The sequence below is a fragment of the Lemur catta genome, chromosome 12, assembly GCF_020740605.2.
Source record: "Lemur catta isolate mLemCat1 chromosome 12, mLemCat1.pri, whole genome shotgun sequence".
Lineage (NCBI taxonomy): Eukaryota > Metazoa > Chordata > Mammalia > Primates > Lemuridae > Lemur > Lemur catta.
In genome coordinates, this window is record NC_059139.1 from 34,967,741 (window position 1) to 34,977,358 (window position 9,618).

General features: G+C 41.2%; 1 pseudogene; it reads right to left on the bottom strand.

Annotated features, from left to right (window-relative positions):
- Nucleotides 1–6,579: 6,579 nt before the first annotated feature.
- Nucleotides 6,580–7,555, bottom strand: LOC123648258 (annotated as a pseudogene).
- Nucleotides 7,556–9,618: the final 2,063 nt, after the last annotated feature.

Below are 9,618 nucleotides of genomic sequence, written 5' to 3' on the forward strand. Positions count from 1 at the left end.
TTTCCTAAATTTGGTCTGCCGCACTCTGCCAGTTCTCCTTTCCTACCTTCTTTTCACAGTGATCCTTCTTCCAAATCCCAAATACACATTCCGGGCATAAAAATCTTCCAGGGCAAGCTGGCCATGGTGGCACATGTCTGTGGTCCCAGCTACTCAGAAGGCTGAGACAGGAGGATCGCTTGAGCCTAGGAGTTTGAGGCTGCAGTGAGCTTTGATTGCACCACTGTACTCCACCCTGGGTGACATAGTGAGACCCTGTATCTAAAACAAAACAAAACAAAACAAAACAACTTCCAAGGCACCCAACAAGGGACAATTTGAGAAGGTGTGGCTCTCTCCTGTGAGGAGGAACAGGAAGGCAGTTCCCTGAGAGCAAAGTCAAAGAGCATCATAAAAATATTGAAAAGGGCAGTGCCTTTTTTCTTCCAGGTGACAAACTCCTGACAAGTCTCTGAGCCTTACATACCCATCTATATGTCTTAGAATTAGAATCCAAAAGTAAGATAAACTGAACACAAGGAGACATCTGAAAACGTTTACATGAATTGATAAATGAAGCTACTTGGTTTGACAACAAGGACTGGCTTTACCATCTAGATTATGTGGCAGACTTTCCATAAACTAACATGGATAATGTACAGAGCAAGGTGCCACATAAAACATGGCAGGAATTACATCCTTTGCAACTATTTATATTTATAATAGAAAACTTTACATGTTCAAAATGTGACAGGTGGTGATAGAAGTCAGAATAGTGGTTACCTGCAGGTGGGAGAGAGCAGGTATCAACAAGAAGGAGACGGGGGGTCAGCCGAGGTGCTGGAAGTGTTCTCTCTCTTGATCATGGTGATGGTAACACGGGTGTGTAGATATGTACAAGTTCACTGAGCCTTACACTTAAGATTTGTGCAATTTATGTAAGTTATATTCAATTTTTTTAAAAGTATGAGGGTTTTTCCAAATTCTTTTTGGGGGTAATCAAGCAAAAATGTTTGAAGACAACTGCCTTGGGAGACTGAGAGGACTAAGTCTTGTTTTCCTGCAGTCATGATCCCAAACACAGGTCTCTCCAGTCCTCTATCTTCAGAGCTGCTTCTTCCCAACATGGTTCATTTTCTTCCCAATCCTTCCACCAAACCCTCAGAAATCAGACTCTATGCTGTAGACTGAATGTTTGTGTTCTCCTAAAATTCATGTTTGGAAACTTAATCCCCTAGGAGGTGAGGCTGTTGGGAGGTGATTAGAACATGAGGGTGAAGCCCTCATGAATGGGATTAGTGCTCTTGGAGAAGAGACCTCAGAAAGGTCCCTTGCCCATCCCATCATGTGAGGGTAAAGGGAGAAGATGGCTGAGTAGGAACCAGGAAGAGGGCTTGCACCCAAGACACTGAATCTACCAGTACCTTGATCTTGGGCTTCCCAGCTTCCAGAACTGTGAGAAATAAAGGTTTGTTTTTAAAGCCACCCCAGTCTATGGTATTTTTGTTATAGCAGCTGGAAAAAAGACACTCTATGATCAGCACACTCTTTATATCTTGAACCACTTCCCTGAGCATTTTCCTCCACCACCTGCCTTAACTAAAATCTGCCTCCTTGCCTTGATGCCCCAGGACACCATCCTTTCAGACTCACAAGCCTCAGAGTCAGGAGGTGAGGTCCATGTCTTTGCTGCCTTGATACTAAGTCAGGATGCTCTGTCCACTGAGAATCCTAGCATTCTCTCATATTACCTCTGCTCCTGGTCACTCTCATTTAATGACTGCCTGGCCAGTGCCCTTCATAAATGAGAATTTTTTAAATGAATTGTATAATGCTGAAGTCAGGGCTTTTAATGTACCTATCACCAGAATAGTGTACATTGTACCCAATAGGTAGACTTTTATCACTCACCCCTTTCCACTCTCCCCCCTTCTTAGTTTTCAATGTCCATTATACCTCTTTATAACCATATATATCCCTCATTTAGCTCCTGCTTATAAGTGAGAACATGTGGTGTTTGTTTTTCCATCCTGAGATATTTCACTTAGGATAAAGGTCTCCAGTTCCATCCAAGTTGCTGCAAAAGATATTGTTTCCTTCCTTTTTGTGGCTAGGTATCACTCCATGGTACATATATGCCACATATATATTCATATATTCAAGCATATAATTCATATTCAATTCTACACATATTGAGATGATCGTATAATAATCCACCATATGTATTCTGGTCACGTGGTGAATTATATTTATTGATTTTCAATGTTAAACCAACCCTTTCATTCCTGGGGTAAACTTCACCTTATTATTGTGATATAACTATATAATGAAATATTATTGAGTAGTAAAAGGGGAGAAACGACTGATACATGCAGCAACATGGAGGAATCTCAAGAACAGTCTGGTTCCATTTACATTAAGTTCTTAAGATGACGAAACAAATCTAGTAACAAAAAGTAGATTATTGCTTGACTGTGGCTAGAAAGTGGGTAGGGATTGACAGCAAAAGGCAGAAGAAAAGGGTGATAGAAATGTTCTATATCTTGATTCTGATAATAGTTATACAAATGTATAATTCATTGATTAGTAAAACAGGTGCACTTGTATGTGAATTATACTTCAAGAAATTTCATGTTTTAAAAGTTTATACTTGAACTCTATAAAGCTAAATAGATTGAGAATGTGTTTTCCAGTCATGCCTATTGAAATACAAATGCTAAAACAATAGGCCAATCTGTCTCATTCTGAACTAGGACTCTTCATCCTGGAACACATAGAAATGGTGCAACTGCCAAGGGTTGTTTCTAAATAAACCAGCCATAAAAGAGAAGTCATTGATAAGAGAAACAATTAACATTATCAATTGTAAATTACTGTCAGTAAAAACAGTGATTTATTAATTATTACCATGCTCAAAGCTGACCCTCTTCCCTCTTTGCATTTGCAGAAAATGAAAAGACTTAAGGAAATGAAAATCCACCTCTAAACTGGTCATTGCGCTGGTTGTGCTCTCATCTTTGCCGCTCTCAGGTTGGAATTCCAAAATGGTTTCTGTCCCCAGTTCACCCTCTCCTGGACCCCTCAGCTTGTCATTCCAGCAACTGGAGCAAAAGCAAAAGTGCTGTATTAATCAGGGTTCTTCATAAAAATAGAACTAAGAGGAGATAGTTAGATACATACATTGATAGATTTATTATGGGAATTGGCTTATGCAATTCTGGAGGTCAAGAAGTCCAATGATCTGTTGTCTGCAACCTGGAGACATAGAAAAGCCAGTGATGTAATTCAGTCCAAGTCTGAAGTCCTGAGAACCAGGAGCTCCAACGTCTGAGGGCAGGAGAAGATGGATGTCCCAGCTCAATAGAGAGAGCAGATTAAACCCTTCCCTGCCTTTTTGTTCTATTTGGCCCCAAAGGATTGGATGATGCCCACCCACATTGGCAAGGGCAGATCTTTTTCACTCAGTCTACCTATTCAAATACCAATCTCTTTTAGAAACAACCACTCAGACAGACCCAAAAATAATGTTTTACCAGCTAAGTGAGCATCTCTTAGCCTAGTCAATTTGACATATAAAATTAACCATCACAAGGACTGAGGTGTCAGTCACATTCAACTTTCCCCTTTTTCTACTCTTTTATTTTGGGGGTAGAATCTGAGAACTCCACTACCTGCAACCCTCTTCTGGTGGAGGAAACTGAGGACTAATTCTGCCAGCGTGGTGGAGGATGCTTCACAGGAAGCCCTGAAGAGCTTTGAAATCAAAGAAGCCAGGTGAGTGCAGGACAGCTAAGGTCAGCAAGTCCAGGTGGAGCTGGGAGCCAATAGCAAGAACCACGGGACTGTAATCAAAAAGACAGATGATAACAACTATAGGTGAGGATATGGAAAAATTGGAAACCTCATACACTGCTGGTGGGAATGTAAAATAGTTCAGCTGCTTTGGAAAACAGTCCGGCAGTTTCTCAAAAGCTTAAACATAGAGTTATCATGCAACTCAGCAATTCCACTCCTAGGTATACACCCAAGAGAAATGGAAACATATGTCCACACAAAAACATGTACACAAATGTCATAGCGGCATTATTCAGTTGCCTAACAGTGGAAACAACCCAAATGTCCATCAACTGAAGAATGGATAAACAAAATATGATATGCCCATACAATGGAATACTCAGCCCTAAAAAGAAATGCTGTTCTGATTAACTCTACAACATCGATGAATCTTGAATACATTAGGCTACATGAAAGAAGCCAATCATAAAGAACCACACGTTGTATGATTCCATTTCTATGAAATGTCCAGGGCAGGGCAAATCTATGGAGACAGAAAGTAGATTAGTGATTGCCTAGAGCTGGGGCCAGGGGAAGGTTGGAGAGATTGAGGGTTAATAGATAAGGAGGGCTGTGTTTCTTTTGGGGGTAATGAATCTATTCTAGAACTGACTGTGGCTCTGGTTGCACAATTCTGCAACTATACTAAAAGCCTTTGAATGTACACTTTAAATGGGTGAATTCTATGATAGGTGAATTAGATTTCAATAAAGCTGTTACAAAAACAAACAAAAGAACCAGGAGACCAGGTCAGGAATGGAGAACCCAGAAGTTGGCCAGAAGGCAGAGGGGGGCAGAGAGAGAGAGAGAGAGAGAGAGAGAGAGAGAGAGAGAGAGAGAGAGAGAGAGAGAACCAGTCTGGAGAAGGCAGGCAGGTGGCCTGCTGAGGCAGTTCCTGGGCTGGTCTTGTGCGGTGCTGCTGTTGCTGCAGAGTGAGGCACTGATAGGGCCAGGAGTGGGGTAGACATCGCCTGTGCAGATGCTGTTTTTGTAACAGAAGACTGCTTTTATAGTTGCTGCTATTAAGGAATTCCAAAGAGGCTGCTTCTGTGTTCAGGACTTTGCAGGAGGCAGGAGATGGGCATCGTGTTGAGCTGATTATTTAGATCCTCAGAGTCAGGAGATTGAGTGACTCATACATAGTTCAAGACACTTTATCCGGGGTGAACACATGTAATACCTTTTTTTCATATATTCCTTTATTTGGTCATTTTTACTCCCATATTCCACCCTAGCAACCATTCTAATGGGTGTAGTGAATGGTTTGGGTTTACACATACACACTTGAGTATTGTGTGTTACTGTCCCGTATGCATGTATATGTGTATCTTACATTTAGAAAGTATTCATAGTATTGTATTGGATATCTCATTCTGTTTCTTCTTTTTTCACTCTGCCTTCTGTTTTTGAAACCCATCCATGCTGTTCAGTGTACGTCTAATTCTTTGCTTCTAACTGCTCACTGGTGTGTGTCTACTACACGTTACCTATCCACAATCCCTGTGATTGACATACAGGTTGCCTTCCTCTCCCTGTTACTCCAAATAATATGTGGCACCCACAAGAATGTGCCTCACAGATCTCCAACCACAAGGAGTGTAATTGACGAAAGGCCCGGCTCTGTGCTCTGAAATCCATCTGTGGGTTTCACCTGAGGCCACACTTCCCACAGGCTGCTCCTAGCCAGTTACCGAGTGCAACAGGGACACTAAGGCAGGCCTGCCCATCCCTGGGAGACACAGGATTGCTCTCATGGCTTATTTTAGCTTGATGACTTCCTAGTGGATTTGAAGAACTTTCTTCAGCTTCCACCAACCTTCCTTCCCTCTCTCCTTCACTGGGGGTCAGACTTTCATTGTGACGTGAGTTCTCCCATTCCTCCCATTTTCTCTCACAGGTATTCCCCCTAATAAAATCTTTGTACATTCAATTAGTTTAATCCACATCTTGGTATCTATGTCTTAAAAGACCCATGCTAACTCATAATGCCACACCAAACATCCTTGTACAAATACCCTAATCAAGTTGTATAAAGATTTCTTGGGGAGGTACACCCAGGAGGGAAATTGCTGAGTCACAGGGTAGGGCCCAGGTTTCCCTTGGAGTGGCTGCTCCCATTTGAATTTTCTCCAGCAGTGCATGGGGTTCCTACATCTTTACATCTCTGCCTATTCGTGGCTTTATCCAGATAATTCATGCCCACCTAATGGGCACAGAGTGGTATCTCTTTGTTGTCTTAAATTCCTTTTCTCTGATTACTAAAATTATTGTTCATTCTTATGCTTATTAGTCTTTAGGGATTCCTTTTCTATCAATTGCCTGTTACACACTTGGTCCATTTTTATGTTTGGATTGCTTTCTTTTTCTTTTTTGTTTTAGGAATTCTTCGTTTATTTTAGATATTGATCCCTTGTTGGTTTTAGACATTGTAGGCATCTACCATTTACCGTCTACTGACATTGCCCATGATCTCTGTGATTGAACAGAAATCCTTAATTTTATGTAATCAAGAGCATCATTGCAGTGGGGGTGGGGTGTTCTTTGTGCATCACATCATGGTCAAAAGGTTGAACCATGGCCAGGCACACCCAAACTGCATTCCTGGCTCACCGTGTCCTGGATGTGTTACCTAGATAAATTACCTCTCTATTTTTTTTTTTCACTTTCACTTTCCCCACCCCTAATTATTAGAATGACCTGACCAAATGTTATCAAAACAAACACTATAAATAATACCAAGTCCTTTAAAGATGATTAAACCAAATGTTATTTCTTGGCTCAGGTAATCTTCATGGCATGGGACACAGTAATCTTAAATCCTTGTAAAGCTTTCCTGGCAGCTCCAGCCTACCTGGAATTTTCAAATTCAACAAAAGCAATGCCATGTCTCCCAGGTACCAGACATACTTTCTTGAAACCAGGGAACTGATTAAACAGCATGGATAACACCACCTCATTAGTCTCTGCTGATAAACTAATAAAGAATAAAATATAGTGTGGAGGATAATCAGGAACCTGAAGATTTGGTATTGGATTTTCTTGGGTACTAATTGAATTTGGTGTTCCCTGACCAGGCTTTTTTTTTTTTTTTTTTTGTAAAGACAGGGTCTGGCTCTGTTCCCCAGGCTGGAGTGCAGTGGCATGATCATAGCTCACTACGGCCTCCTGGCCTCAGGACATCCTCCTGCCTCAACCTACCGAGTAGCTGTGACTACAGGTACACACTTCCACTCACAACTACTTTTTAAATTTTTTGTAGAGACAGGGTCTTGCTATGTTGCCCAGGCTGGTTATCCCTGGCTTCAAGTGATCCTCCCACCTCATTCTCCCTAAGTGCTGGGCTTACAGGTGTAAGCCACCACACCTGGCTTGAACAGACTTTTTGTTTGTGGTTGTTGCAGTCTGTTTCACAGTTTTTGCCTTCTTCTTTTCTTCTTTCTTTTCTTTGTTAACAAAAGTGCCACACATTTTTATTATATCAGAATCTGTTTTTCATACTGGATTGCATTGGGTTAGCAAAAAATGGAAATCCTTGTAACCATCTCAAGACATTTGTGGCTGAGCCTAGATTTTTAAATACAACAAAGTCTTGCCCCCTCATCTTCATGGTCTTTAAAGCCACAATATCTACCATGTGGCCAAACTGAGAAAACAGGGCATATGGGAATCTCTTCAATCCTTCTTTACTAATTCTATCATCTGTATTATAGATGTCAATTGTATGGTTTGGTCTGATATTCATGTTTTGGGTTCAATCCTTCAAATAGCCTCAGGCCTACAACGTCTCCAGTAAGTGCCTGATAAGTTTCCTCTCTTTCAACTTTTCCTCTCAAAAACAAGGGTAATACAAGAGAGTCCTACTTACCTGAACCAATTGAGATAGGCAGTTGGTTGATAAGTTAAAAATAGAAAATCATTAAATACCATACATATGTTAAACATTTTTTCTTTTAACTCAAAGCATACAAATATGGATTTACTTAGACATCTTTATGTAGGGCATAGGCCTTTTCTTTGAGAATGATCTGCTAATTGTACTTTCCATCTTTTTATGTTATACCTAATCCAGATTCATAATGCATTGGCAACAATTTTCAGTTTGGGATTCTTTAAAATGTAGCAAGAACTTATATCTTCTAAATTGTTACATTTTTTTCTGCCTTTTAATAGTTGTTCTGATTCATATTTAATTGAACACAAAGTTTTTTTCATCAGATCTTTCAAAAGCATTCCACTTAATTTTCTTAGGAACAAATCTTCCCACTCATATTTAATCAGTTTATGTAGTCTTTAATTAAGTTGCACAATTAAAACAAGTACAATAGGCACAAACATGTTTAGGAACAAACAAAATTTCTTTTTGTAAGCATGTCACTCAACATGCTGAGCAGAAGCACACAGGCAAACCAGAGTCCTTGGCTGCAGGTGGTCCATGTGCCCTTGGAATTGGTTGTTGTGGGTTACGGAGGACAAGGAGAGCCTTGGAGAATCTGATGAATTGCTTAAGTGGGGCCTGCTAAGAGTTTCCATCATTAACCTCGTTGTTGGTTGTGCCAAACTCTGTGCCTGGCTCTTGGTAAGTGTTCAGTGATTGCTAATCATTATTAATAGTAGACCAGTGGTTTTCAACCCTGGGTGGTCTGTCCCTTCCTCGCCATACTCCAGGGACATTTGGCAATATCTGGAGATGTTTTTGGTTGTCACATTTGGAGAGCTGGAACTAGTATCTAGTGGGTAGGGGACAGATATCTTAAACACCCTCCAATGCTCAGGACAGTCCCCACAACAAAATGTCAATAGTGCCCAGGTGGAAAACCTCGAGCTAGACTACGTGCTTCAGGAGAACAGGAGCCTACATGTGCTTGTTCACAACTGTGTCTCTAGCCCCTAATATATCTCATGGTTCAGAGTAAATCCTCGCTAACCCGGCGTTGATGCATGCATGCAAACTGACTGAGCGAAAGGCCTTTGCGACAAGTGAGGCACATCTTCAGAGTTAGGCCTGAGCCTTCAAAGGGGTGCAAACTGACCCCTCCCCAGAAAGTTAATCCAGACCACTTTATGCCTGAGCCTGTCTATGATAGTGGGCCCATTGCAGTTGGTTTGATCCTGATCTGCTTAAACAGTTCATGCCTGTCATATTAACCCACTCAGAATTTTTTTTCTTTTGGTGATTGAGTTCCAGCTTGATCCCGAAACTCCGCTCCCACTCCTCAATTCAGCTTTAGCCTACTGCTCGGCACAGCCCGGCCCTCCACCCATCCCCTGGTGTTCAGTTCCTCACTCTCCTGCCTGGCACCTGAGAGCTCGCTTCAGCTCTGCCCCAGCACTGAGGAGATGCGACAAGTAGGGTTAGAGCTGGTTACCGAGAGGCCCCAAGGGAAGAGAACAAAAGAATCCTGGCCCAGGGAAGCAGAACTGGCTTCTTACCCTTGTTCTACTGCTTATCAGCAATATCTTGGGTAAAATCCCATATTTACCTTTTCTTGACCTCAGTTTTCTCATCCATAAAATGGAAACAATAAAACTTTTCAACCTATTTTACAAAGTGACTTGTAATAAAATGGTAACATAAAGGTGATTTTTTCAGAAAGGTTTACAAACAACCTAAGATTAATGTCAAAGAAAGCAACTTTGTGTATATGTAGTACTTTGAATGGTTTGAGTAACTACTACATTCCAGGGAAACTGGACCAGGACACAGCCCTGTGCTCTTTTCACTGTGATATCCTGCTACTAAGTAGGTCCTCTGAAGACACATCAAACTGATTTAGAGAAAATAACACCAAATAATCACATTATAAG